Below are 15313 nucleotides of genomic sequence, written 5' to 3'. Positions count from 1 at the left end.
AGAAATATTTTGTTTGTGAAACACAGAATTTTAACATAATGTAGTAAATAGAATGGATGAAATATTCAATAAAACTTAGTGTATTGTTGCAGAAGCACTGGTGCTAATTTCACCTTGCATGTGATTGAAGAAATAGGTAACATACCTCCACATTGCTTCTGCTTATTATGTATGTATCTAAGAAGTAAAAATTTTTTGCTGCTTGAGAACTGGATAAGCTTTTGATTTCTTTGTCTGACCTCATAATATTGAAATATTGGGTAAACAACTTTAAAAAATAGTCTTACTCTTTATACCAATAATGACTGATTTGTGGCAGAAAACAGAAGAAAATATTGGTTTCTAAGATTTCACTTTTAACATATTAAAAAAAAACCCCAACCTGCTCCATTCACAAGCAACTGAAAAATATTAACAGAAATGAATAAGTTGGAAACTAGAAAAGTTATGTATATTTCATATACATATATGTATGTCTACCAGTCTCCAGGGTACCTAGGCAATGGTCACAAGATAATTATATTCTAGCTTGAGATCTTTCCCCTCTTTAAGTATGTATCCTATTCAAGAGTGGCTTTTGGTAAAAATATGTCTAAATTTTATGGGCTCTTGCTTATTAGTTGCTTCATCTTGTCATTAATTAGATAATGATAAAGAACTCTCCTTCTCAAAGTCTCAGGGTTTTTTAGGGTAAGATCTTTCTAGGATTCATCTTTTTCAGTAGTTACTAACAAATACTAACACACTTTATTCAAGACACTTGAATAAATGAATTTGAACCTGTAAAGAGTCCTAATTCTTTTATTCAATGTAGGAAATACTGTATATGAGCAGTAACCTAGCTTGGTTTGTCTAGCACTGGACCAAGAAGACAAACATCCCTTCAAATTTTTCAGTATTTCTAATTGATGATCCAAGACAAACACAGCCACTGAAAAGAATTTAGCTTCTCTGTTAAACTATGTCTATAAAAATATCTCTAAATGTATAGATTTTGAGCAATTTTCAAACTTTCAAGTATTTTAACAGTGTGAGATAATTGTTTGTTTTGCAGTGACACCAGCATATTTTCAGACATTCAACAATTTTACAGTAACATGTCTTTTCTTTCTCTCTGATGAATGAACATCTTTTATTGATACTCTGCCCTCACCACCCCTTCCTTTCTTCTTCCCTTTTTCTTTTTCAGACTTTTCTTCTTTTCCCAGGCTAGTATCATCCAGGTTTCTTAGCAGTTGTTCAAAAAGGAAAATAGATTTTCACTGAGAAATTATATTGTGAGTAAAAAGCAGATCCCACAAACTGAAAACCATCCTGCCTTTATCTTCTCCACAATTTCCTACCAGCTATAGAAAAGTGGAATTTCTCAATATCTATCAAGAAAGAAAACCAAGGAAAAATAAAATTCCAAGTAGAACTGAGATACTGGTGCCCATGAATATTAAAAATATAGGACTAGAAGGATGACAGGTGTACTTTAATGTGTGTGCATAATTCCTGTATGTGTGACTGTAGCACTGCTGTCAGCTTAGCTCTTTCCATGTGAAACATAATATGTGCACCTCCCTCAGAGATAATTTTTGGACAACCAAAGCCTCTAACTCTGTCTTTCACCCACAGTTGTCTCCCATGAGACATGCAGTAGGAAGTAAGGTTAATTTATTTAGCACCCAAATATTATCACTTAGGGGTTTTTTCACCAGTTTGTGTTCTACATCAACAGATTACTATTTATCTACATTTTCTTGATCTTTGAATATTTTCACCATGTTCATGTTTATATTTATGTTTTATTTTTCATTACTTTCAGATAGTGCTTTTGATTGTCTAGAAAGGAAGAGGAATCAGAATGAGATGGCATCAAATTTGCAAAATAACATTATGAACAGATGAAGTTACATACTGATCTAAAGATGTGTTTAAGAATTCTACAACAAGGGAAATCAAAGTGCTCTACAGTAAGAGCATAGATATACATAGAAAATGTATTTTCAATTTGTGTTTGTCACTAGAAATCAGCAGGCTTTGTAAATTTGGTCTGAAATTAATCTCCAAATGTGTAAGACATCACTTACTTGGAGTTGAGGCTGATCAGTTCTGCCACAGCTGGTGCCAACATTCTGTCAGTCAAATTCTTAACTGGATTGTAAAGGGTGAGGAAACCAGTTGCTTTTTACTCCCACCTGGAATGAAATACTGTGTCAATTACTATTTTTCTTCCCTATCTTCCAAGTGCAATAAGACATTTATTACATTATCTTAGCCTGTCACATTAAGGGGTCATCAAAGCACTTACACAAAGGGTGGAAGCAAAAAATATTTCTCTCTTTGAAATTCTCCTTGTGTGATACAATACACGTATAAATAAGTACTCTAAATAATAATTTATTTAGTGTATATTTATTCATATATGTGTTTATTCATGTAACGTCTGCATTTCTAAATGTTGATGCTGAAGAAATTAAAGTTAGAAAACCTAGCAGTAGCAAATATAAGTGTTTCAGAGCAAAGTAATTTAATGTAGGTATCTAAATACCAAAATTTCATTTTTATTTTGGTTTTGAAGTACCATTTATTTTTTTTTCCAATTTTTTTCACCTTATTATGGACCATAGTCTTCAAATTTATGATAAAATTATTTATAAAGCAAAAGATTAATGAAAAAGTCTCTCAATTTTAAATTGCACTGTTCACCTTTGAAAGGAAATGAAGATGGGGGAAACTAATATAATAATATAACATAATATAATATAATATAATATGATATAATATGACATAATATGATATAATATAATAATATATATCAATCTACAAGAAGATGGGAAAACGAAGATTCTAAAAATCCTAGCCCAATAAGTCTAACTTAAGTTCCTGGGAAAAAAATTGTAGTATCAGTCTTCATGAAAGCTATTTGCAGGCAGAAGAAGGACAAGCAGTGGTAGCATGGCAAAGGGCAGATATCTGAAGGGACAGAGATATGCGTGAAGATATGTGGAAAAACGAAGTGGGAAAAACTGTCATCTAGAACATGTAAATATTCAGTAATTTTGTTATATATCATATCTTATATCAGATATGATATATCTGTCCTTCCAACCAAAAGAAAATCAAACATATTACAGGTCTCAGCTGTATTACAACCCAGTGAATGGGTTTCTACAGCAGGCATAATTTTTCAGAAGCTCACTGACTTAAAACAACTTAATAGTGAGTTTGTCTGCAGTGGTAGCAATATGGACAGAACAACAATGTTCAGAAAATCACAAGTGGCTTATAAAATTTCAGATCTTTATCCATCAATATTCCTTGCTGTACAGGATATACACCTTGTGAAGAAATGATAGGTTATAAAAACACCCTGCAAGAAGATGGATTAATAGTATATAGTTGGTTATTCAAAGTGTATATAAATATTGGTTGGAGAGGCACTGTGCACCTGAAAAATTTATGGCCTTTCATTTACAGTGTAAACAGCTAGGAGAACTAGACTATGTCACATGCTGACATTATTTTATGAATTAATGTTACTTTATTGAAGGAAAATTGCACATCTTTATTTTTTCAGAAAAATAACTATGTTCTAAACTTTAAAAACTTCAGTAACACTTTTCCTTTCCTCTAATTGTTCAAATAATTCATTAGTTCAAAACAATTGAAATGATCGTATAAAATTAATATGCGATCTCCTAACAGCTGAAATCTCCTTTTACTATGTTCTAATTCTAATATAAAGAAACAAATTCCGAATCTTAGACATATATATATAATTCAAAAAAAATAAAAAGACTACATTATTCCAGAAACACTCAGCAACTGCAGGATTAAACAATTAGTAAACACATTCTCTCAGATGCCCTTTTGTAGTTGTTCCTCCAGTACAAGCTTTAGTGGAAGTTGTTTATAGGTAAGTCCTCTGTTCAGATAAATTTAATTTAAAATAACTGTCTAGTACAGGATTGAACTAGGGCTTTTTTTTCCAACTCTTGTAATATTTTTGAATTTTGAAACATTTATTCACAGGCAGAATTCCAGACATATTTGAAGATTTTGTCAGAAACCCAACAGAAAAGAAAAAGTACAGGCAAATATAACTTTCCAAAAGAAAAGTACAGGCAAATATAACTATGTCTTCTTGATACTTTTAGACTGCAAGGATAAATAAGTGGAACGTGAAAAGGAGAATTAAATCTCTCCAAAGTGCTTCAACAATAAATCCTCTTTGTTGTATATGTCATCACAAGTTGCATCCTGCAACTAATTAATAATTTCTTAACAGAAATTATTCTAATGGTGAATTTCCAAACAGCTCTAGTCTGGAATCCTCCAAGGCAGAGAAGCACAGGAGACCTATGTTAATTAACTAATCACTGAATCATCAGCTGAGGCTAAGAGGTAAAAATCTCTTCTCTCTTGTTACTCCTAACTTGAAATTGGAAAACAAACTAGTGCAGCAGCATCATGAGATTTTTCTCCCACACTGGAGCTGCTGTAGGAAATCAAACTGGTTACACATTTTCAATTACAGTGAAGCAAATGCCACTTCTCTCAGAATATCTTTTCCTTGTTACATTTTAAATTAAAATTGATTTCTTTCAATGTACTTCATCTTGTCCTATGTCTTTTCTTGGCTTCTTTTCTCCTTTTCTTTCCCAGAACTCAGTTTCCCCTTCCCTTAGTTCCAAACGTACACATTTCAGTCTCAGCAAACCTATGAGCATTTTCAACATCTTTTTGCCAATCAGCCCAGCAGTTGGTTTTTCTCTTTTCTAATAGAGATGCAGTCAGTGCAAAGTTATTTTTGCCTGTATTTTGCACTTGTTATCAGTTGGGAACAGAAGGAAACATCACTTTGGCTCCTAAATGAAAGCAAAAGATAAGCGTGACGCTTTGGGCTGTCTGCTGCTTCTGTTAGCCACTAACGGAGCACTGTGCATTATTGTCTCTCTCTTCTATTATGTATGCTGAAATTCCCTGCTAGCAGGCCTAAAACATTTACATTTTCTCAGAAAATGGACTGAGAAAGCCAGATGCCCATATATAGTTGACAGTGTTAGAAAAAGGTTAAGCTTTGGCATTGACATTTACATATATGCTTCTGGCCGCAATTAATTCCAATGTGTTCAATTCAGACCTATGGCACTGCTCCACAAAGGCTAGACATTAAAGGAAAGCTTATGAGGAGAAGTAATATTTCTTATTGGATCAGTTGATAGGAAAAAATGACAAGATTCTGGCACAAAACCCCTTGTTTCAAAGAATATAGCATAGAAGATTTCAGGTATGCTAGATGCCACATGGGATGTTGATATTATAACTTGTTTAAAAATTCCTTTTTAAAGTCAAGACATAGTATGAAGTCCTGCCTCAGACATCACAGAAAAAATACAGCAGTGAACATTCCCAATGTTTATGTGATACTCATGATTTCCGAAAAAGGGAAAATGGTACATAAGTTATCCTTAGTAGTGTAAGTTAGATTGAAAGGCAAATTATTCATAAAAATGACATGATTTTTTTTAGCTTCTATAAATAACACAGAGTTCAGTAAGCCTTTGCTTATTTCGGTGGACAAAAAGGGTGGCTACATGAGGTGTTGATAATTTCCCCTTAAAAAATTAAATCCTTTTTCTATGTCCCTTCATTCAGACATATGGGATATGACCCTACAATATACAGTCCGTCCATTTTAACAACTCATCCACATTTACAGTTACATAAACCTTTCTAACTCTGAAATTTCATTTATTCCACATCTTCTACTTGCATTTGGGATTTGCAGATATGTTTATATGGAGATAGTTCATGTTTCTATTATCTTTTATTATACATATGGAAATATTATCAAATTAATAGAACAAATACCATCAAATTAATGAAGCGAACTTGTGAACACATATCTTACAAAAAATTTCCATCCCTGAGAGTGATACCCTTTAAAAGTAATTTTTGCTTTCCCAGTGATGGAATATTTATGCATTTGAGAGCTTAATTTCTCTCTTTAGTTAAAGATGTCAAAACATTTTTCATTGAATGATTTCATGCAGATATAATCATACAATTTAGAAACAAACTAAAACAAGCAAAAAAAGAGAGAACAAAAATAAAAGCATGTTCTTAAATGAAACCTTTTTAGTCCTTCAAGGTTTGTGTAGATTAAATTTACAAGTTTTTATCAATAATGTAACTACACTAAAATCATGGCACAGAATAAGTAAAGTTCTAACAATGTTAAAATATACTTCATTTCTCTCAGTACCTGAGCACCGTGGTTTTATTTCTAAGTGTACAACATAACTTTTTAACTGACAACACTAACACGCACACAAAAAAGAATAGAAACATAAGCTTGTTATCTTTACATGTCACATGTCATGCATTTCAGAATTTTTATTCATAGAATCAGTTTATGATACTTGCATTACAGAACACTGCAATCCATGACAGAATTTTATATTTCCTCTTTATATTATTAATCTCTGTATCTTTATAAAACTATATTTATCAGCAAAAATTTGTATACCCGTATACTTCTATTCTCCTTGTGGAAAGAATAATAAGGAACCTGTTTTACCCTATCATGCCTTCAAGAGAGAATGAGTTTATTTGACTCCTGCTGCCCCCAAAGGTGTTAAGCTCTGCATCATACTACCTATTTTACTGACCTCTCAAAATTTTTTGTCCAAGCTTTCTTGACCTAACAAAAAGATTTTTATCAACTGCAGTAGCTATTAGGTAAGATTGCAATTCCTCATACTACACGGGATGACATGCTCGAGATAAAAAGAAACTTCACAAAAATACAGGGCAAATCCAGAGACAGCAAATCTCTAACGTATCTTCACAGACTGCAAAGTGTTAATGAATACATTGATCCTGACTTCAGAACTTACAGTGACTGAGATTCTCACATTCTGATTTATGCCAGAAAAGTAATGGCTTTCCTATGAAAACATATAAGCAAAGGCATCTTCAAAAGCATTCTGGAATTATAAGAACTGGAGCAGTCTGTTCCTGAAGGACTGTACACCATGGAAATGACCCATGCTGGAGCATGTTATAAAGGCAGGATGTTAGGTAAAGTGAACTACTTAGATTTCCTTGAGGTTCATCATGTTCTTATTTAACTAGAACTATAAAGTAATTATTTTATTCAACTTCACAGTTATAGTGTTTGCTAAAAAGGTACTGATTGTTTATTTTTATCTTAAATGCATAATCATTAATCTGTACTTTGCTGGTTTGTTATCTTTATCTAATTTTAACCAGGTAGTTTTCTAGTGTGGTGTAGTTCTGTTCCCATGAAGAGTGTAGAGACATTAACAGATGACAAGAACTTTCAATCTTATATTCTCTTCCTGTTCTGATAAGGAGGGGAAGAGAGTGAGTGGGGATGTGGCAACAACCCAAGGTCAACCACCATAACTGTCAGCCTTTTGATGTGAGTGCTGCAAGAGTAACTTCCCTTTCTGAGAGTACATAGGGGTAATGCTTGTATTCATTTCTCCCTGAACAGGTCACGACATCAAGGGAGGCCATATGTGTTCTTCTGCTCCAGGTTTTAAATATTGAAAGGATTTTATTATCTGAAATATACCCAGATAATTCAAAAAAACTGAGCTAAGTTTTGTCACTTCTTGTCAAGAAGTGATTTATTGTGACCATAAAATTTAGAAGCTGAAAAATAATTTTCACATTATGCCATTTCAAGACCTCCATCTACCCATTTTGCTGTAAAGAAAATTTAAAAGTTGGTAAAAATCTTCCAAACTTCCCATCAGACTGATCTGGGAAAATTTTCTACTTGAATAAAAATCTGGTGATCAGCATGACCTTGATTATGTCAGCAGATAGAAATATTTTGTGTCTTTTTATCTGTCTTTCTTCCAGTCTATAGTTGCAGCTATAGCCTCTGATTCTTCAGAGGAAGAACCGAAAAAATATATCTAACCAATTACTCACCAAGACAATGTACTCCCTCACTTTGCTGATGACTTGCTAAAGCTCTGAAGCATGAAATTTGATTTTGTTACTGGTTTAATGTATAGAGCAAGTACAAAGAACATTAAAATGTCAATGCATTAAATTTTGTTTTCCCCAGTAGTCTTGAAAGACAATGATGATGATGAGCAGGAGGAGGAGGAAGAGGAGGAAGTGGAAGAGGAAAATAGGAAATCAGAGATTTAAGTATATCACAGTCCAAATGAACCAAAGCAGTCCTATATTCATTAAAACAATGCACGGAGGTGATAAAATTTTCTGGAGTGAAGTATACCTTTGAAATAGTCGTGTTGTCAAAGGATTGAAAGTTGCATTACTCTGACAATATTTAAATATCTCAACTAGAATATTTATTTCTAATTCTAACACTATACATGTCTGAAAGTTGGGTCTCAATAACTGGTTTTATGTCGTCATTTTTTCTTCAAAGCTAAACAGCTGTCCTCTCCTTTCAATTACAGTAGTGTGCATATACATATATATTCATGTAGAATTCATCCCTCAGTCATCTCTCTGATTAAGCTAGACAACTTAATCTTCAGAGGTCTTGAATTTTAAGGGTCGCTTGATTCTATTTTCAGAATGAAAGTTCTGTCTTCCATTCCTGGAAAAGAGATCTATCCTTAAAATTCATGGCTGAGTGAATAATCATCATTCATGTATGCGGTAGTTGGGTATTTCTTAAATAAATTGTCCTATTTTTTAATACGGAGACATGTAGAAATTAATGCATATGGCATGAAAGTGACAAAAATACTGGAAACTGCTAGCTATTAAAATAAAATACGATTTTACTTCATTTTGATACTACAGACCCTTATTTTTACAACCATAATGGTGACCAAACTTTTATAATTACTTCGCAGAGTAAGAAGGAGTGAATCCAGAAATTTCTCTACCAATCTTAAACCGTAACCCTAGAGCCAGATTCGGAGCTTATAAGCAATGAAGTCTGTGAAAGAGACAATAGATAAGATAGCTGCAGAGACCACAAATACTTCCAAATGAGAGGGAAAAGGAAAGAAAAGAAAAAAAGAGAAATATAACTTCACGTACAGTTTCAGCATACTGCCAATGCCCTACTAAGATGATACTTGTTTGCTAATGTGATTTTTAAGATCATGTTGAATTTAGAAACAAACAATTAAACAAAAAAAGCACCACCAAAAAAAACCACCACAACATGTAAGTTACTTCCAGAGGTAAATAAGAAGATACAGCAGTGCACTTGGAAGAATTGGTTAAACGAATTGTCTTCTGATGTGCTGGTATGTAGTATCATGATATGAGGCAAGGATGGCTGGAGATGAATTCTCAGACAAAACTTACTGCAAATGTTTTTTCTGTCACAAAGCCATAGAATCATGAATAATTTAGACAGGAAGGGAACATGGGAGTGATTTTTCTAGTCCAGTCCTCCACTTAAAGCAGAGACAACTATGATTGGATTGCATGTTGTCAGGTTTGGAATGGAGACAATAAAAACAAGGAACTCCAGGGAATCCAGTTCACAGAGTCTGATTACCAGAAAAGTAATGTATTTAGTAGGGTTTCCTAGATCTTAGTAGAAGCTGTTATGCTGTAAACCCTACCAAACACAGCTTAATGAGGGAGAGAAAGATACTACTAAACTTCAAATTGCAATTAAATTTTTAAAGCTGATTTTTTTTATTTTTTAAAGGTAAAAAAGATAAAAGCTATGTCTTTGGTTTAAAGATTGAATGATGCATTGCCTCTTGAAATTTCCTATGCAATGCTGCTTGTTCTAAAGAGAATCATGTTTTCTATTTTATTCTGCTACCAAATACAACAGACTCTTTTTCTTCTATGACTTCATGTGTGAGAAGCAAAGGATATATGTAGTATGTGGTATATGAATATGTAGTTCTTTTGAGGCATATGTAAAATCCAAGCAGGAAGGAATTTAAAGTAAGGCATAATAACATATATGCAGGTATATAAAATGATATCTATTACTATGGCAACACTATTAATTAAAGGTTTTTTTAAGAAGACTGCCAGACATTGACAGAGAACAATATAATAATTGTAAGGCAAGTAAGATGACTAAAAAGTTCATCTCAGAAAATATCATTGATGACTCCTTGTGACATCTTTTTTACTTAACAGTGATTCTGTTTAGTCCTAAGAGGAAGTCAGCTGATGCACATATTCAAATGTTCTAACAGATGATGTTACCTCAAATTTGGTTGCATAAGTTTAAGATAGATGCTTCAGATACACAACTTTTTCTTATATTTTATGATCTAAATGAAGATATAGCTCATCAAACTGTCAAGTTTTCAGAAATTGAAGTGATAATGATGATGATATAAAGCATCAGACCTTGACCTGATGAAACTCACAGAGCTGCAGCTCCAAAACGTTTGGGAATCATTTCTCGGCCTCTAGACATTTGTTAAAGCAAGATAAAATCAGCCTGGGTCAAGGCAAATCCAGTAGATCCTAAAACTCTGCATTGTTGGATTGATCTAAGACTTTCTATTAATCAACACTGACAAAAATGATACTTACTAAGTTTTGGGATTTGAAGAAAAAATGTTTTAGGCTTTAGAAGTCCTAAACTTAATTTATTCATTTTGGTTTATTTGGCTTCAAAAAAATAATGTGTTTGGGTTTTCTGGGATTTCCTATGGATTGTGCTTAAAGTTTCATGTAAAATTCAACTCCTGTGCTTCTGAAAATATAGGCCAAGGTGATCCTAACAAGCACCCTTAGTGAATGTCAGGGAAAGAGCCCAAGTTCACTGTGCAAGGATAAAATCATTAAGAACTTTCCTGTTCTCCTGAACATATTGTTCATCATCCACTCACTATTCATCCAAACCAATTCAATACAATCCGCTTACCATTGTCTTTAATTTATGAAGTATGTGTCTGAAATGTACTAGTGCAATCAAGCCAAATGTATCAGGTGTGCTCTAACTTCCCTTTTGCTTGATAAAGGATTGTTCAGTAGAAAAGAAAGACATTATCAAGAACAGCTATGATTATTGATATGTTCTGATTTGATTTCAGAAATCCTTCACCATGCATCTGTAGTCCCTGGATAAAGAATGGTTATGCTATTAAAACAATTTTAAAGAGTGGCATAAATCCATTTTCAAAAATTGCATAGATGAATCTCATTTTTAAGCTTCACACATCACTGATTATTTTTTTCACAGCTCCAGAAAAAGATACAGAAATCCAAATAAAAGATCTGCAATTTATAAATTTAAGACCATCTTTCTTACCCTTTCTTCCGAAACAAATCTACTTTAACAAAAGTTATGATTGCAAAGAGTCTAATTTATTCAATAACCTTAGGCATAAGGGTCTCTGGCTTATTTCTAGCATTCTTTTATATTAGATATCCTACTTTGTCTGTTTTTGTGAATGAATCTGGGAATATAAATTAGCTGTTGGAAAAACGTACAAAGACTGTCAAAAGCTACAGTAGTTTATATCAGGAATCAGAAGAGCTGCTCTCTGTTTCTAACTAAGGAACTATGGAACTAAAAACTAAGGAACAATGAATGTGTGACCAATGCAGAAGCTACATTGAAACTGTGATCTGGAGTAATATCTGTTCAAATACATTTTATGTATTCTATCATCAGGGAACTGACAACTAGACTTGCTTTCTGTGCAGTCCTTTATACTTTACCTTGAGGATGAAAGTTATGCTGGAAAGGACTAAAAAAGATAATTTCCTCCTAAACCAAAAAGTTCTCTCACAGTATTACATGAAGAGCAGATTTACTTTAGTGACACTTTTTTCCTTGTCAGTGACAAAATATCGATGAAGTTTTTTTAGTCATCCCATCATCATGGGTCTGTGTTTGACCCTGGCTACACTCACCAGGCCCAATCCTGACACCCACTTGCAGTCTGATATGACAGCCTGAACTCAGCCTGCCCTTACCCCCACAGAACTGGGTGATGTCTTGCTCTGGTGCTACCCCATGGAATCCCCACCACCCCTGGCCTCAAGAGATCCCCTATGCCACATAACACCTTGAAATATGTAGTGGAAAGCTAGGTCATAGGAACACAAGCCAGATCACATTTAACACATTTAACACTTTTATTAATCATCTGGATGATAGAGAAAATTCTCAATGCAGATCCCATCAAAGTATATACAAATCTGAAGGGAGAGTGCAAAGATGATGGAATCAGGCTCTTTTCAGAGGTGCAACATAGGAGAGTCTTTCTGAACACAAAAAAAACCCTGTCTCCTTGTTGGGAGTAACTAACCACTGAAAAAGGTAGCACAGAAAGATTGTTGGATCTCTGTCCTTGGAGGTATTCAAAAGCCATTCTGGACATGTGCCTTGGAAACCTGGTCTAGGTGACCCTGCAAGAACAGGGGTTGTGGACTAGGTGTAATCCAGAGGTTCACTCCAATTTCAGCTTTTCCTTATGCCTGCTGGCTGAATCCTCTCTATGCAGGAATAGCTTTTGATGGCATAACTTCCATTCATTGCCTTGCTTTCTTCAATCCTAAAGGAAGAGCTAGTTCTCAGTCTTATGGTTCTCCTAATATGGTAGGTGTAATAAACTGTTTTCAAAATCTTCTTGGTTTTCAAAAGCTTCTTTATGGCTTCAGTTGGTAATAAACTGATCAAAAGTAATTGAAGCCATTTATATAGCAAGGGAAGAACTTGCTGCGATGTTGATTGAATAGTCAGTAGACTTAGATGAATAGCCACAAACAGCAGATCCTACTGTTCCTTGTTTCAGAACATACACCAAAAAGTCTTGAGGTGTTTTACTGGTTTGATTTAGAAGGTGGGAGATTATTGCAAGATATAGAGTCCAGATAATCTGGTTTGTTGTTAGTGTGAGACTGACATTCTTAATATAGGTTTACTAAGCCAAGAAATTAACTGAAAAAAACCCAAAATGAAATATTTTAATTTAATTTTATTTTTTTAGTAACGGATGAGGGAACAAAAAGGAGATAAAACCTCTTGTCAGACATAATAAAATTTAGTCAACAGATAATATAGTATTTGATTTTATATGCTTGCAGGCACTCAGCTCTTAAGATTCTGTACTAAATCTAGGTTTGTATCTAATGTAATTCTTTAGCAGTATTTTAAATGCAAAATCTAATTATCAATGTTATCATGACTATGCTATTAGAGATATTTGCATTCGAACATATAGAAAAAATAATGTGAAAAGTCAAATATCTCCACTAAATGGAGAAATTAAAACTGAAACAGTTTAAAGAGGTGCAATATTTCTCATCCCTTATTTTGCCGGTGGTACTTTAATTAATAAAAAAGCTGAATTTTGATCAATGAATTCAGTCATTTCTCACCTATCATAATATGTTCTTAGTAATCCAGGTATCAGATAATTAAATCTTTTTACTTAATATATAATATTGGTGAAAATCTTAGTATTAATTTTTAATATACTTGAAGATCATCCTTACATATTGCATATTCCTTCTGCTTACAGAGTCAAAAACCAAAGAGTAAACACAGTGTTATGACTAAATTCAGATACTCAACAAAGAAGCTGGGACTATGTTGTACCATATCAGATCTTGAAAAGCACATTTGCCCTAGGCTTTTTCACAATCTATAAATTCTAGGTCTTACACAATGCAAAACTCAGCTTTCTGTGTTGAACATTATCTTCTTGAACTGTTTCACTTCTGAACACATTAAATTACAAGTAATAAAGAGATCAAACCTATTTTTTTTCCCAAAGCAATTCAAATGCAATTCTGTTTGTTAAGTACAACTCAAATCTGCTTCACTACATAAAACTAAAAAATAAATATTCCTCAGGGTCTTAGTCTCAAAGGACTGTATACTTAACAAATATAGGATTTGCTCAAATTTTCATCATAAATCAGATTCCCATGCAGTTTCCTTCTTCTCGCTCCTAAAAAACTGTTATCAGATCCTAAAATCTGCCTTCATAGTTAGTTAGTTGTACCACTGAAATGAAAGGAGGGCCAGCCAGGCCTTTTTAAACATAATCATATTAGTAACATTTTCAGAACCTCTCTCACATCTTTCAGAATCCTGGCATCCAAAATAGTTAATCTAAAGGAGGGCAAGGAGCTTGGGAGGGAAAAAACTAAACCAAACCAGATCAAGACAAGACAAACCTAAACTACCACTCTTCAACCAACAGATTCTTCTGTACTTTTATCTGTTATTTCAACTTCATTCACCTCAGTAATGAGGCTATCTATACACATATACTTTTAGCCCTTAATCATCTGTCACCTAACAATGGTTTTACTTTTGCATTTCTGTCTTGATAAAATACATGTATTTTTGATTTCTGTCAAATTTAATATTTTATTTGTTCACAAGGTAAGAAATTGTCTGCATATATCAGCCAGGTCATATGGGAAAACACGCAAGAGCCCCTTTATTTCAGTTGTCACAAGAAAATAGTGCAAAGAACATAATCAATATCCTTTAGCAGCTTATTATAGTTCTTGTTGTTATTATTATCATTAATACTACTAATATTATTTTCAATACACAGTTTTTTTAAGAAAAAACATTTGCAAGTACATGTGCAATAAACTTTTTTTTCCCTTGAGATTTCATAATGACACCTAGTTTCAAGTTGAAACTGTAGTTCAGTATACATTATTTCTACCAGGTTTGGTGTAAGGCCACAGGCTCTGTACTGATCTTGCAGTGCAGAGCCTCAGGACTTTGATGTACCTGCCCAAACCTGCACTTGTTTTAATTTGCATTAACAAGTGTCTGATGCCCAAGTGACCATTGTCAAAAAACTGTATTTCTGATCAAGAACGGATCAAGTTTTCAGCAGTAACTGGTTGGTCCAAGCAGCATGCAGTCCTGTCTGTGTTCTAGTATTGCTACGAAGCACTCGCAAGCATATGACAAAACTACTTCAGGTGTCTCACATGCTTAAATTTGTCTTAGTTGTTCTTTGACCAGGTTTACTAGCATGGTGCTCATCTACAGTTGATTTACTTCTTTTCAGTCTCAAGTTATCTCCATCTCAAATATATTACCATCTCAGTCACATGCCTATGCCTACTTTGTTCCAGAATACTTGCATCTAAAAAAGATGAGAGAAAGGATCTTTTACAATGCAATTCATTATTTTTGGTTGATATGATTAAGTTCCATTTAATGAGAGATTCTTTCTTGAGACTTATTTGGGACCGCATTCTAAAATTATCACGAAAACAAGTCACTAAAAAAAACAAATAGCTCTTGATAGACACTCCCTTCTAAAAAGAAAAAAAATTAAAGTGTGATAAAAATTGGAAACAAACCAGAACCTAATTATAGAAC

General features: G+C 33.5%; 1 protein-coding gene across 50 annotated transcripts in view; it reads right to left on the bottom strand.

Annotated features, from left to right (window-relative positions):
• Window positions 1-15313, bottom strand: part of PTPRD (protein tyrosine phosphatase receptor type D) — a 1183457-nt gene that overhangs the window by 882264 nt on the left and 285880 nt on the right. For all 50 annotated transcript variants that reach the window (XM_048291456.1, XM_048291457.1, XM_048291455.1 and 47 more), the window contains exon 4: window positions 2076-2183. The gene's annotated coding sequence lies outside the window, so the exon portion shown is untranslated. The remainder of the gene's footprint in view (window positions 1-2075; window positions 2184-15313) is intronic.

Source organism: Corvus hawaiiensis, chromosome Z (genome assembly GCF_020740725.1).
Source record: "Corvus hawaiiensis isolate bCorHaw1 chromosome Z, bCorHaw1.pri.cur, whole genome shotgun sequence".
Lineage (NCBI taxonomy): Eukaryota > Metazoa > Chordata > Aves > Passeriformes > Corvidae > Corvus > Corvus hawaiiensis.
Note: the sequence above shows the minus strand (reverse complement) of the source record. Positions and strands in the feature narration are given on the sequence as shown.